The sequence below is a fragment of the Watersipora subatra genome, chromosome 7 (assembly GCF_963576615.1).
Source record: "Watersipora subatra chromosome 7, tzWatSuba1.1, whole genome shotgun sequence".
NCBI lineage: Eukaryota > Metazoa > Bryozoa > Gymnolaemata > Cheilostomatida > Watersiporidae > Watersipora > Watersipora subatra.
Genome location: NC_088714.1, coordinates 53,429,960 through 53,446,949, shown reverse-complemented (window position 1 = coordinate 53,446,949; position 16,990 = coordinate 53,429,960).

The following is a 16,990-nucleotide window of genomic DNA, read 5'->3' as shown; positions in this document are numbered from 1 at the left end:
CTCAAGTGAAACAATCTTTCTCCACAGCTTCTAACAAGGGCTTTGGAAAGGCGGACAAACATATATGGTTTTTATTATAGTAAAAATTGATTTCAGCGAAGAGCCCATTTATATTGGAAATGGTAAAAACCCATTCCTCCCATTAAAAATTGTCTATACTTGACTATCAATTCATTAAAATGATATTTTCAACCACAATTCCTTATTTACTCTTGCAGCTATACCTACACCTATACCTATGTATATGTACATATACCTATGTGTATGTATATGTATATGTACTTCCACAAAAATGGTACATTTTATATCAGGCACAGCACCTTATACCAGAAACCAACACCATATACCAGACACAACCCTTTATACCAGACACCAACAGCTCATATCAGACACAACACCTTATACCAAACACCAACACTTTATACCAGACACCAACAGCTCATACCAGACACCAACACCTTATACTAGACACCAACACGTTATACCTATTATGACGATAATGTATAATCTGCCACACTAACCTTCAGTGTCTGAGACACAATCATTTTCTCCATTCCGGTTTGAACAGCTCAGGTATCTAAAGAGCAGGCGCAGAGGTCAGTGCAAGGTAATCCTTGCTTTTGGCAAGAGCACTTCCCAACACATAAGGTCTTGCATCAGCAGAACACAGTCTAAAATAACATCAGATAAGGTTTTACAACTTGGAGCAAATACAACAAATTTATAATGTTTCATTACCCCCTTTTATTGTGTTTGGGGGTTGGGTTTAAAGTATGTAACAAAGTCAAAAACTGCAACGGAAATACACCAAATTGTTCCTTTCAACACGCATACATTTAAAAACTTTCCATATTATAAAGTATATGGTGCGGGCGAACATGAAATATGTCTTTTGACATATTAGCATGTCGCATTCCCGACTGTGCTAAGCTGTGAATATTTAATGGTGATTGAAGTAATTGCCGTGCTTATGATGTATTCTTGACACGTGTTCCAGAAAAAAGGGTCAGGAGAGGAGTAGAAATTTCTTAAATTTGGCTGCTTAATGAGCACTAAAAGCTTCAAAAGTGTTGCTATTTGATGCAGACAAAGAAAAAAAAATTACCAGCATTGATAGTCTGTGCCTTACAAAGTTTGTCACAATTGTGTTTTTCTTCCGAGTAACCCTCTTTGACTTAGTGTCACCAAAACATATGATAGACTAGCTGCATTACCCATGCTCAGGAACAGATTCACGGACAGCAATAGGTTTATTGAGAGTTGTCTTTCATACTGCAATACAACTCAAAATATGCAATCTACTGAAATTGTTTTGCTGATCAGACAATGCACACACATATGCAGCCATACATGTCAATAATGTTGGGGAGAATAATGGAAATATGGAATGTGTTTTACAGCTAGTCTACAATGCATTAGTCTCAAACCACTCAAACCGAAGTTGTCCTATTTTGGTACAGAGAACTGATAATGAAATTGACATTGCTAGGCAAACTGAACTTTTTAAAACTGGCAGTATTGGAAAATTTTACATTTTTTACGAAATTTTACAAAATATTTTGCTATTGCACTGCTAAGCTATGGCCAGCAGTTATTGAATGGAGACTTCTACATGCTTAAAACAATAATCATGGCTCACCAGATCTTCGTCTATAGCTTGTGTTTTGACATGGTATATACAAACAGTGCAGTTGCAATGTGGTTGCGTTGATAAAATTTATTATCAGCAAAATCTACTATATAAACTACCTATATGGCCTCTCGTCTTTCCAGCATAAGGCATTACATCTGGAGCATTTTTTACTCATTCATCCCATAAAAATTCGGCCCTATACTGTGTCACAAGATTGTAGTAAAGTGCGGAGTTTTCTGCCTATGCACGACGCCTGGTAGGTTGTGGCGGCTGAGCAGCTGATGTAGTTAATGCATCTTGCCATTGTCGCCGTTGCGTCTGCTCTGGAAATTCAGCTCTTCGGGCAGCTGCTGTAGCTAGTGCATCATGTTCTTGTCACTGCTGCATCTGGTCAGTGGTTTCTGCATGTCTGGCAGCTGTAGCAGCTACTCTGAGCCATTTGAGTCACTGCTGGGTCGGCTCAGCGGTCTCTGCATTTTTAGCAGCTGTAGCATCTATTCTGGCCTGCTCTCAATGTGGCTGTGTTTGTTCAGCAGTTTTTGCTTTTCTAGCAGCTGCAGTAGCTATTCTGTTTTGTTGTAGCCGTAGCTGTGTTTGCTCTGCAGTTCCTGCACTTCTAGCAGCTGCAGTAGCTATTCTGGCCTGTTGTAGGCGTAGCTGTGTTTGTTCTGCAGCTTCCGCACTTCTAGCAGCTGCAGTAGCTATTCTGACCTGTTCTAGCCGTAGCCGCGTTTGCTCAGCAGTTTCTGCTTGTCTAGCTGCTGCTTTGCGAATTCGATTTCTTTCTCTATGGGAATCAATCTGTTCTTGCGTTTTGGCAGTAGGCTTTTTGGGAGACATTGTACTGCTTCAATACCGTTAGAAGAGGTGAACGTTTTAATTGGTAAAACTGTCCAAATTTTCTAATGCAACCTAACTTTATCTGTAGATCCCTTCACTGGAGGCAATGAGGTAGCAGGGTACAGCGTTGTAGACCAAACATGAGTGATAATAGATGCATCCTTTGTTGTATGGCTTCCATATGCTTCAGTGACCTTTGAAAACAGTGTTGTCATTGGATTATGTGTGTTGTTTTCTGCATCTAAACAAAATAACAGAAATAGTGGCAGAGACATCAATTAGTTTTAAGATGAACATGTGCTGCCCACAAAAACATGCCAAGGAATGTCATGCTATAATATGTTTATAGGTAGATGCGGGAGAGCCATACTATAGCTTTCAAAATTAGAAGTATAGCCCAATCGCTGGTCTCAGAGTTAAAACTTGAGAAGAGTTGATGCTTTTTCCATAACAAAACTTGGAATAAAAAATTTAAATTTGATTATTACTTAGGGGTCATTAGGGCTTAATAAATAAATGGAATTTGACTCGTCGGTTTCTAGTGTGAGTGCATTCCAAATATTTGATGCAGTTAATGCTTGCCTAAAAAGTAAGTTCAATAACACATTGGTAAAGAGCGCCTCTCCAAGTTACAACTAATGAGTGCCACAACAGAATTAGTTTGTGTGACTATATTTTAATGTAGGAATAATTTTGCTATTGTTTGATCACCTCCAAACCGCTAAAACGCCAAAAAAACTGTAGCCCTGCTCAGCTATAATCATGCTGGTGAAAATATATACAATAGCGTTCGTCCAAGAAAATGGAGAAAATGCTACCTCCAGTCTGTCAAAAAACTTGATGCTGTCGATAACCAAGATAGCATTTTTAATGCCCGACTTTGGCTTCAGAGCAGTGAAGGTAATCTACAATAAGTCAATAACAGTTTATTTGAAGGAATGTGTTGTTATAGTAAGTTAGAGTACTCGTAGCTAGAAAAAAATTAGTAACTTAGCTGCGAAAGGAAATGAACATGTTTTCTACCACAAACAGTGGCAAATCCTACATTTTTAGGTTGTGGAGGGGTGGCAATTCGTAGACAATACAACATTACATGAGACGTACTTATCCTTTTGAAGTACAAATTTAGTAGGGGAGAACAAGGATTTTTCCTTTGGCCACAAGAAACAAACGTTCACGTGACCTTCCCTGTACGCATTGGCAGTAAATATTAATTACATGAAATTTACTACTCATTAATTTATTTAAAATAAATTTTGTAGTAAATTTTAGTTAATTTTATTAATTTATTTATTACTCATATTTACTACTCATGTTAACTCAGTTTACTTTGTACGACCGAACCGAAAAAAGATAGACCGCTCTATAAGGTGGACAAACACACACGCACACAAATAAACGGACGGATTTTTTGCCGTTTATATAGTAGAAAATGGGTCTAATATTTGACTAGAGCCTGTCTTTGATCGTTTGGGACGAGGCTCATATGAGTCTTGACAGGAATCTGAGGCCTCAATACTCAGAGGTGTGAATGTACCTAAGGACCGAATGTTATCTAAGGCTAAGCTCACCATTTAACCAATTAAATAGTTAGGCTTTTATACTTGATTTGACCAAGTATTATACACAAGCACTTCACAATAGCATCTGATGATTACTGCATGCAGTATGAACCTTTTAGTCATAAACTATTGTTAAAAGTATTTTCCATCTTTGTATTTATACAGGTAACTCTTCATTTTGGTGTTCTTAGTGTATTCTTGGTTCTGTGTGTGTTTGTGTCATGCGATTTTTTATCTGACGATTGGTGTAAACTTAACATTCTTTGGCATCATGAAAATTTAAGTAATAAACTATTGCTAAAACTTTTTTCCATCCTTGTAGTTATATATATATATATATACATGTATATATATACAGTGAAACTCGGATAACTCAAACTTCAAGGGACCGAGCAAAAGTGTTTGAGTTATTAGAGCGTTCAAGTTATCAGGACAGTCATAAGTATACGTATTTATCAGTAGATACATGTACATATACAAACTATATATCAATCAAAAGCATAGATTGCTTGTTGCAAGTTAAAGGGTCTCTCGTGTGAAGTTTTAAATATTTTTAATCAGAAAGTATAGATATTTTTTTATCATTTGAGATTTGTTTGTTGTTTTACGTGATGTGACTGTCAGGACGTTCTCAGATTAAAATTGGCAAAACTTGATCGCGGTTAAAACGCTCAGAAAAAATAGATACGTATTTTTCTACCGAGCGTTTTAACCAAGATCAATTTTGCAGTAAGTCAGTTATTACAAAACTGCTTTACTATTAAAAACCCGTTTTCAATTTTGCCGATTCTACTTTAAATTTATCCGAATTTTACCTCGCTTTTCTTGCTTTCGGAGGGTTATCGCTAAGCGGATGTTTGGTAAAATTTGATTTTTGCAAACCTTTAGAAAAATAATTTATGAAAATATTTTGCCGATGTTGGTAATAACGAGGCCTAAGAACTACTAAAAGTCGAGGTTTATCTCTATGGCTTGGAATAGTGATATTCTAAAGCGGTAGTAACAACCGTCTAGTTTCATGCTTGGTAAGAACAATCGTCAGATGAAGTGTTAACACCAGTTTTGGTTACTTTTATACAGCTATATATTCCAAGCATGAAACTAATAGTAATAAGGTGTTTTATCTAAAGTTATAGTCTGTTTTATTGATATTAAATATGTGTATATATACATTTATGTATATAATATGTATATATATGTATACATACATATACATACTAACATATATACATATGCGTATAAACATACCTTTATGTTGTCCACATACTACACACACAGTATCTGTTTAGAGTATATGTCTACATACACAGTATCTGTACACCGTGTATATATAATACAGTATAATATGTTTTGTATTATATAGTATACACACACTAGTGTAGTGTAATCTATTTACAAAACATCTTGCAAATCCCTTCACTTAACTATTTCATACCCAAAATTTAATCGAAACATTTCTTTTTAGTTTCAATTTTCCACAATCAACCGGAAAATGGAAGTTTGTACAGAAAAAACACTACAAACAAAAATTAAAAAAAGTTCAACTGTCTTTAAACTTTGGAAATTACTATACATATAATTACCTGCACATGTCCTTTTTCATGCAACATTCTTGTATACATATTACGCTGTGTATTCATTACCAACACTTAAAAGAAATGGGTTCAGAATTTAATAGTGAGGCATCGCTGGATCAGGAATCAAAGACACAAATTAATAATAAACTTTTTTGGCAAATCAACATCAATATAGCAAATTGATGAAAAGCAATTAGCGGTGGTTCTCTGTAGGAGGGAGAAGTATGATAAAATTCCAATTGATAGTATAAAATTTGTCTCAAACTATTTTTATAAGTAATGCTATTCTTTCCACTAACATCAATCAGCTTGTTGCTAGGACAAGCTTGTTACTAGGATAGGTAGCACTTGTTGTTAGCGGTCATAGAAAGAAGAAGTCTGCTCTGCACTTATACCTTAATGATTGCAATAATACTATATTGCTTTACAAAACTTTAAATCTTGTTCAAAAAAAGAAAATGATGAGTATTTTTAAACATAAGTTGTCACTATTAAAAGAACTATAGACAACTCAAGTGGCTACAAAACTCATGATACAGCAAAGTAGCAATAGTTGTGAGCTAAGAAAAATAACTTTATCTTAAACTTCAGTAAAAACCTTCATTTGACTACTGTAGTTTTTTTTTCAGTATCACAAAATTCAGTAGTTTCAACTTTAGGGAAAAGCAGTTAATGAAAGTCAACCTCAACCTTCTTGTAATGAACTACATTAAAACATACAATTCGGGACACGATATATTTTGGAAACATGCTTGTAAATGTGCATGGTCTCAGCTCTTTTATGTATGTAACCAGATCTTATCTATCTAATAACGATACATTTGACCAAGTTTTGCAGTAGACTATCTTTGTTTTGAAACAGTGTATAAAACCGACATCAGTCAAAATTTTAGTTAAATTTTTTATTTACTTTTACTTGTGTTTACAAATGTTTTTGTACCACTGTCTTAGAGGTTAACTAAACAGAGACAAAGCAGTATTTCTGGTTATAGTATTCATTTCAAATTCAAACAGCTCAAAATATTTAAAGAACTTTTTAGGGATCCTGGTGGAAGTTTTTGGTGGTTTATCTGCCCACTTCGCTTACATTGAATAGAGACATAATAATGATTTGGTTTATCATTTCCAGAAACATAAACCTCATCAACACAAGTAGCTCTACATCAGTAACATCAGTAAAAAATACATTGTGATATCAAAAAATCGATAGAAACTAATATATTTCAGGAGATTGCCCTTCCAGTATGTCATATTTGACTCCAATATAATGAGATTTAAGAATACTATCATCTATGACATCAACTTAAACTGCTCAACAACACTCACAAGTTTGACACTCTTATCATAAGTCTCAATGATGCGAACAAAGCAATATACTGTACATCACAATACTAAGTACTTAGTAACAAATAATTTATTCCAGAATAGCGTTTTCTACGTTGAAGATTTGATAAATTAGCTAGTAAAAGCTATCTAGCTGTAAAAGCTAGATCAATATTCACTGCAATTTATTTTAAACGATTTTTTTTAATACAAACATCATTTTGCTCAGATTAGTTTTCAATTTCACTTTAGCATCAGCAGAGCCAACACCAGTCACAATGAACCACTCTAATTCAACTTTTTTATGTGACACTGTTCTGTCTGGTCTATCTACATCACTTTGTACTACAGGCTTAATCATAAACATTCTTCATCTAATAAGACATCAAGTCACAATCAAATTGGAGAAAATAAGCTACCACTACATTCTCATCGGGATCACTTCTACTGACGCATTTCACGGCTTAACATATGGCGTGGGTACCAGTTGCTCTTTTAAAAATTTTCTTTGGACTTACGACAGTGGCTTCTTAAATGCAGTGGTTACTGTTGCCACAACGGGAGCAATAGGAATTCGTTACTATTGGCTCATGTTAGCAAGTCTTGATCGATTCTACGCCATTCGTCGACCACATGACTACAAATCGTCTAGAATTACGAGTAACATTGGTAAGCTCTCACTTACTGGGATTATTCTGATTTTGCTCATCAACATTGGCTTCGCATCAGTTCCAGAACTAGTTGGTATTGATGAAGTCTTTGGCAGCACCATAAATTTGAGGGGGAATCCATTCATAACATTAGTTGGCGTACTACAATTTGTCATCCCCATACTACTCAATGCAGTTCTTTTGGCATTGGTGATAAAGAAGCTACTGATAATGAATCGCCAATCTGCAGGAAGGGAAGTGAGCCAAGACATAAAAATAGCTACAAAATACATCTTGGGAACCTGCTTGATGTTTTACATCTTCTTAACTCCAGTGCTTGTGTATTCTACTTCTAACGTTATGATGAAAGACAAAGATCTTAACCGAGCCTTCCAATGGACTGCCTTATTTTTTCAAATGGTTTATGGAATAGCTAACGTTCTTTTCTATTGTTATATTTATCGGAAATACCTACTAGAGATAAAGAACCGGATAGTCACCAAATTAAGAAGAGCCACAGTTGATCCAAATTAAACTTTTAATGCTTCTGTCTTTTATTAAACTAACTAACCGATGTTTATAATCGTCATCTCATGTGTCAAAATGACATGTGACTTTTAGTGTTTGTTGTTTCTCCATTGCTTACATGCTACATAAAAAATTCTCACAATTTATTACTGAGTGTTATTTTTCAGGCTTGTCATCTGACAAACACTGAGTGTTCTCTAAAGTGTATTTTCTTGTTCATCTCTGGAGATTGCAAAAACCTCATAGCTTTTGCTAGTTGGTCTGCTACATCAACAATTGCATGTAGTAAGCTAAAGTTTTTGCTATGATTTTATTTTTTTGCTGCATTTTTTTGATATTATTAGGTTATTTTTCTATTTTCAATGCTCATATCGTACCATAGAATTTTAGCAGTTGCTTCAAGAAGTACATCTACTTACTCAAATTTAAATTTTATAACTGCTAATTCATGATTTTAATTGTTGTTGGCCAGACTTGATGTTTTCAGTGTTATTTGTAGGCGTTTCTTTAACAGTTACTGTGATCACAAGTAGTTATGGTAGACAATTGTTGTTTGAAACAATAAATAAAGCTTTTAGAAAGCACAAAAATTGGACTAGATGGTAAAATTTCACTACATTTCACAAGAAATGCATAATAAAGCATTAAACTAGTCTGCTTAACTGCATCCCAAATTGTTTACTAACCATTATTTTGATTTAACTTGATATGATTTTAAACTATAGTAAAATCTCTACCTTCTAGTGCACTAATTAGTACATTTGGCAAAACAAAATGGCAGATCAAACTGGCATTCTAAAAAAGAACAAAACTTTTATACAGTCATTTGCAAAAGTTTAAGACCACCCTTGATTTTTCCAAAAAATTAAGATTTTTGGTACTACACAAATTTTTATCTTTTTTGTTCACGCTAGGATACAAGTTAGAGAATATATAGTCTATACTGTGCAACAGTTACTCCAAATGCTGCTAATGTCAATATTTTGTATGTCGTCCCTCATTTTCTATTACAGCTTCAAGTCTCCTTGGCATGCTCTCAATAAGTTTTTTACAATAGTCATCAGTGATCTCAGTTATCGAACTGTCCTAATTGCTTCATATACAACTTAAGCATTTAGGGCTGCTCTTATACTACTTTGTCCTTGACTCAATTAGGTTGAGATCTGGGCTGTTACCTGGCCAAGCAAAAACTTCGACTTTCATCTTTTTCAGATAATCTATCACATTGTTCAATCTGTGGCAAGGTGCTCCATCGTGCATAAAGACAATGCATTCATGTACCTCATATATAAAGTTATATTGTCTTCAAAAAGTTTTTTTCCTTCTCGCCATTCATAGTGATGTTTTTATCTAAAAAGTACTAGCCTGCAGACCCTTTGACAAACATCGTCTTCCCTGCCATATGACTCGGTGAATGTTTTATTCTGATGACAGCTTTATCTGTCATCAAAGCAAGTTACTAATGGTCTACAAACGTGTCTTTTGCGTAATTTAATCTACAGCAAATTAGACTTATCATAGAATAACACGTTTGACCCGTCTTGAATGGTCCAGTGGCTATACCTCTTGGTGACAAATATTTTGGCTCTAGCAGTCGGTGCCAAAGCCTGTTTTTACCCATTTTCACCATGTTTTTTAAACTAATATCTGCCACAAACTGAGCCAAAATTAAGTAAAGCAGTAATCTTCATGCTTGACAATAATGAACCGACTTAAAGAGCGACTGATAGGGTTACAAGAACAACTGAGGAGATTAACTGAAGCCAGAAGCTAGTAACATCCTTTGATAGAAAATTTCTTCAAATTTACCAAGTGGTCTTAAACTTTTGCAAATGACTGTAAAAGCAGAGTAGTTATATAGACAGAGCATGATAAATTCAAAAAGGCAAGACACCATTTTCAAACCTGTTTCAGAATAGCGCAGTATTTCCATTACTAAACAGGCAGAACATACTAATCATCCCTATGTAATCATATAAACTCAGTTCACTTTTTAAAGTTATAGCAAAGACCAACAGTTGACATCAAAAGACCATGCTTATAGCCTGAGTTTCAGTAGTATTTCAGTACAGGGCATTTATAAGCTATAACTGAGCTTATACGCTGATTAATGGTATATTGTCAGCTGTATGCCACAGTCGTTTTAAGGTTATTCTTTGACTAACCAGATAAAAAGTAAAAAAAATTAAAACATTAGGTCAGTAATCATAATAACATAAGAATGTTTTAACTTTTCATGAAAATGTAACAGGAAATTGAAAAGAAGCATTTAAAAAGAACAGGCAGATGTGTATTTTCACAGAAAAATGTAACTTCAGCCTTAGGATTAACAATAAGCTAAACATTTTTTTCTTTCACCATCTTGTTTTTCTTTTTCTCTCAATGAACCGCTCTAACTTTACTTTGACACTTCTTACTCTTGTCTAGCTGTTGTCTCTCCTTAACAAAATTTTACATGAGTGGTTTACAGTGAAGCAATTCACCTCTACCAGCCCTCAAAGTGTTTTGTTGAAGCACTATATTGCTATCTCTGGGTTTCTTCTCTACTGCCAATTTTGGAAATAGAAGTTTATCCAGAGGTTCACAAATTCATGTGGAGCAAAGATACGAAGTGTCCCACATATGCCATCAGTGTAAAATGAGCCATTGTAACCCTTAACTTCTCCAAACTTGTCAGAACTAGCCACATCAAGTTAATAATAAAACACAATCTTATAACTAATATAAAACCCTAGTTAGCGAGTGTTACAATAAACTACAATCATGTTCAAGAGCTTCTCATGAAGTGCTTTGAGTGGAGCTTTGGCTCATTCTTTTAAACATGAGTGGCCTGCCCCCTTTGACTGCCCCGGCCCTGCCCCCTTCGACTTAAGAACCCTTTGACTTGTAGACAACCTTCAGCCAGCTTGGTTTAGCTAATGCCAGTGCTTTAGGTTTCTCGGTCTATCTTGGCTGAGTTGTCAATGTCTTCATTTGTCTGGGTTGAGTCATCAGTTGCCTGCGTCTTCTCACGAGCTGGGCCAATGGTAAAAAGGATCGGCTGGTGGCCGCCACAATTGTATGCAGACACAATAGCAATTTGTTTATCATTAGTAGAGACATAAACTTCATCAGCACCTACAGTGCAACATGTGTAATATTACGGTGCGATATCAAGTATTTACAGCTTACAATTTTTAGAAGATTGTCATGTCAGTATGTCAGAAATGACTCCAATATCATAAAATTCCAAGGCATAATCATTATTGACATCGAATTGACAGTGTTCAACAGCACTCATAGGACCAAATGGCACCAACAAATTTACATGTATTTACATCAACGATACAGCACAATAGTAAAAATATATTTAAACTTCAAGCAGGATACGCAAATTATGTTTACAAAATGCAAGTTGAAATAATTATGATAATGAAACAAACTTTAAAAACTTATATTATAAACTTCAAAAGTTATAAGAACTTCATAAATGTAATAAAAAAATTTAAATCTATATATATATTTTTCAAAGTATGTTAATGTAGGTAAATATGAGAGAGCGAGGAATAACTGATACTTTTAATCTTACACAATAAATCTTACAAATAATCTAACAGATAATCTTACAGTAATCTTACAAATGTTTGGGTTGAAATGTGAAATTAATTGTGAATTACGAATTGATTAGGTTTAAAAGGAAAGATGTGTAAACTAATATACAAAGCGAGCACTGATAGGAACTTTTGTAAAACGGTTTTTTAACTAATGCAATATTCTTCTGTTGAGGAAAGGAAATTGCGCTTGTTAATATACTATATTGCTATTAAAATAAACTTTAATTAAAAAATTGAAAAATATTCATACAAACAAAGATGTTTTAATCTGAACTAAAATAAATAATGTATAAAGATATTTTAAACAAACAAAATCTGTATTCGTATTGAATGATTGTGGAGTGTGAGGTACAAAATCAGAATAAAAAACATAATGTATCTAGAAAAAGGTCTTCTGAGCAGCTGGAATGAATTAGTAGCAAACTAAATGTAGATGTAAAATAAATAGCAAGTATGTAAACTATGAAATTTCGATGCAACCTTTATATTTTGGTAACTTATGTAATCATTACAAAAATCACCAAATTTTAAGTTCGAGATAAATTATAAGCTTTAACAGCATTGCGTTGCATATGCATATAATTATGTTCTAAAATATTTTTGAGCAGGAACATTTTAACTTGTGGACGCAAGGTTAACATAATTGGCACGCGTATGGTGTATGCGGTATATGAAATCACATCTGATTTCTATCCCGTTGTAGCTCAGTGGTAGATAAAAACAGATAAGAAACTTGTCAAAGCACTCATCGTGAGTTCAAGTCCATCAGAATGCAAAATTTCAATCTCACGATATTAATAGATATAGCTGAAATGTAGACACAAGACTTACGACCTACTTTGAGAAATATATGTGTACAATATATATAGAATATAGATATAATAATACAAATTGAACCTGCATCATTGAGTTGATTAAAGAACAACCACTAAATTGATCAGGAACGTGATCAGAACAAACAAGGTCAACTTTAGCAGGGCGAAATCAATGCATAGCTTTATTAAATTAAAAAAAAATTATTAAAGCAAAGAAACACTTTTAATTGAAGCTAAGTAAATTGAACTTACTCAAAAAAAAGTGAATCGGTCTGAACAGATTAAAATAAATTAAATTTAATTGAAAGATAAATAATTAGGTCCCATCAACGTATACAAAATAATTTTGTTAAACCAAAAAAATCTTATTATAAACAACCATAAGTAATTTGATAAAATAAAAGTAACTTGAATGTAATAATCTAAACATATTTATTCACTTTATGAATGTCCAACATTGCCTAGATAATAAAAGTCTTTGCATAAAAAATTTATTTGGAACTGAAATATAAAAACAGTTACTATTCAAACTTTCAACCTTCAAATCATGAGAAAAATGTTTTTGCAGTTCAAATAAATTATGAGAAAAAATAAAACCGCTGTAAAGGTTTTCAAACTTTTTTGAACAAATGTAATTTTCAATTGTTATATTAAGAGAAAAGTGTTTTTTGCAGTTTAAATAAACTGAGAAACAAAATAAAACAAATATAATATTGTTTAAATGTGAATGGGAAATAGTTAAAAAGTAAAAGCTAAATTAAGTCTGTTTTGCTACGATTACAATAAAAGATGATTTGGTAACGATATAATTAATACAAACTAAAAAAACAAAACAAAAATCCTGAAAAAAGTTAAATCAATAATAACAACTTGTTGCAAAGAAGTGTGCATGTGTATATTAAAAAGGTTGGTGTTCCAGCAGAAGATATCCATCACAACTTTAAATTAGCCTTTACTGATTAAGCAAATAAACCGTTTGAAAAACCGGATATAGATGTTGACGAAAAGACATATTTCATAGATTTAACAGAGTTTCAATTAACCACTCTATGAAATTCTATCGTGTTTCATAGAGTTAATATAGTTTCAATTATTATGTCATTTAGCGTATAAAATTGGGAAAAGAGTGAATACAGTATTAGTAAGGGCTTTGAATCGCGAGAGCTTTCATGAACTGCTAGTTAAACAATTGGATTGCACACCTGCAGTTGCAATAATGGTGAGTTCAAATCCAGCAGGATGCAAAATTTTAATTCCAAGATTATAATAACTTTAGCTGGACAGACATATATCTAAACAGACAAAGACAAACGGATGACAAACTTTGAGAAATATATAAATCTCTAAGTCTGTAGCTCAGTTTGTTCAACCATAGCTATTAAAATATTGGAATGAAGAATCCATATGGTAAAAAATTAATTTTATGTTTGAAAACATTTACATAGGCAAATACAGTGTAGATGATATAATAAACTTTCTTTGTTTTTTGATTTTAAACTTATGGCATCAGGCTGATAATTACAAGTTGGCAAATTCCTTGTCATCTGATTTACAGAGAAACAATCTAAATGCTTTCTGGTTATTAATTGCTTGGCTAAATTCTCATCAAAATTGTAAATAAAATTTCTTAGTTGGTGTAAGCCAATGTCTGCAGTGATTTACACGCTATGTAAAACATTTCAAAAGTTTTACTCTGCAAATACCACAAAAATAGTCAATGCTAGCAATAAGGTGAACTATAGCCACAGTTGCAAGACGAAATATTTTATATGATCATATATGAGTAGGAAGCAATTGATTATGCTGATGCACCTAAGAGCGAGCATATTCCATGGCAGTTAACATATTCGCTTCCAACATTTTACGGAATTATCTTCTCTATATTTGCTATTTACTTCATGTCATACAGATGGTAGATCATTTAAGTTCAAGTCTTTTCTACAACAGTTGCACACTCTGTCACTCATAGATTAGGTAAAATTCTAAAAAATCTAGCATCAGGGTATTACATAATTATAGTTTTTATTTTTTAGTTTAAGCAAATTATCTTGATTAGAATGGCTCAATAACATTAATCATTATGCAACAATTTGTTGTTACATAATGATTAAATATGCTCCAACATCCAGAATATTTTTACTTTTCATACAAGTGGTAACTTCTTGCGGTAAAATTCAAAACTTCAACAACTTAGAATTTCTTATATTCTGACCAAAGTTGACATTATAGCCTGTTCGTTGGGCTGGCAAATGTTTGTGTTAATAAGCAAACATATGTTGCCTTTTTGAAAAAAAAGAATTCATGTAAATATAAATAAAAGACAAGTGACTTTTTTTCTTTGAGTAGCATTTAACTAGATAATCAATCTCTTGGGTGACAAGTTAGTCTTGCTCAATAGCTAAGAGCTGTATGTAAATGTCACTGTCATAGTAAGTCAGCTTTTTGCTATAAGGTAAGTATATTTAGTTACGGTAATACAACACAAGTCAATGGGTGTCAGGGTGGCCCCGGAGACCAAAAAGCTCTCAGCAAGCTTTCAACCATAAATTGCTGGGTCTTTTGGATCTAGACCATGACTTGGAAGCCTCGTGTACTACACTGATGACAAGGGTTTGTTAAAGATCCACATATGTCCTTCGCACATTGGGCAAGTGAAATGGCTACCTAGCTCTGTCAGACTAGACATGTTGCAAAATGCATTCCCTTAGGTGAATCTGACAGGTCCAGAAGAAGCCCTCGATAAGTGTTAGGACCACCTAAGGTAGCTGATAAAAAAACTAGTTTTGGCGGTGTGTTTTTCAACTAGAGAACATAAGAACACTACCAAGAATTGTCTCTACATGACAGAAGCATGCCATCACTTATATGTACATCAAAAGTTTCCCACAGCAAAAATCTTTTGCAGCAAAAGTTAAAAAAACTTGCAGTGGTACTTACCATGGTAAGAGTATGATTATCAACTTGAGAAATCAGATTTTGAAACTGTTGCCAAATTTTTTCAAGAATTATTAGTTTTAAACCGTCATTTCATAGTTTAATGTATGCATTTCATTCAACTTTACTGTCAAGCTTTAGCATACTCTAAGAAAATAGTATGTTACACAGTCTATATTGTAATCTATAAATATGTGGTATTTTTATCATAGGCTACGTCAATGCTATATTATGGCTGGATTATTAGCCATAGAAATTGGCTGTTCCGTCATTATTTATTAAAGATTGTGTAACAGGTTTTCTTTAAGATATACTGCTAGGTTAAAATTGTTCAATTTAATTATTTTTGAATAGCTATAATTTGAAAAAAACTGCATGTTTATACAGACTTGTTAAAAGTCTAGTCATACATAAGCTGAGAGACAAATAAATTTTTGCAAGCAGTGCGCTTGCCAGTTTAAATTGACAACAGACTACTGGTTGACATAAAGTTTGTTGGTTTTGCTCATCGATGGACAGCAAATCATGTAATATAGAAAATAAATCTTTACTATAATAAGGGCCATGGTCATCTGTTCATCTGTCTGAAGCCATGCTAAGAGCTTTGGAAAAAGATTGCTTTGCGAGTAAATTTAGCTGAGCGTGTCAGATTCAAAGATAAGCTCACAACCACCACACCACTCAGGCACCTCACTACTTTATAGGATAATTCTTCATACACTGATTAATAATGACGGTCTCTCACAAAGCGCAAGACTGGAAAGCGTACTAGTAAATTATATAAGGCATTTTTCAAAGCAGTTGACACCTTAAAAGTTGACTAGCAACAAAATTCACATTACAGTTATTTGATATGAAAAGATTTACCATGTCTTACTCTGTTGTGTTGTAGGTGCAAAATATATGGAAATGTGATTACAAGCTCTTAAAAGCTAAAAAACAAACAGTTAATCGCAGCCACACGAGATCGCCGTAGTTTGGATTCTCTTTCTAAAATGGCTCAAATGTGATGTAGTTGTGAGAGATGGTTTCTGTTTAAACTTTCATGCAACCTTATTCGTCGAACTATTTTCACAAATACACTTCACGCATTCAATAAAACTATGTCTATTGTTCCTACGCGTCTGTTTTATTGTCATCGTAATGCTGTTACTTTTAGCAGCGATATCTTATAACTTACCGTAAATATTTTTTTAATTTTTTAGCCTTAGCTTGAAGGAGTACATATCATTGTCTGATAATTATGACGAGCCTGTTGGTCACTTGTGATAATCGAAAAGTGCTGCAGAAATTATTTGCAAAGTATTGCGTCACATGATTAGATTACGACTTGCCAATTAGACCAAATCGAAACAAAACTGTAAAGTAGCGAGCATTTATATTTGATACAGGGTTTTCGGTAAAACCCGAAGTGTTTGTCATAAACTAGTGCTATGATAAGTTTTATATTGAGCTTTTTATTGGCCTTTCAATTCACGCGAGAACATCACGTGACAAGACAATAACCAAATGTAATGACTACGTCATCGAAATAA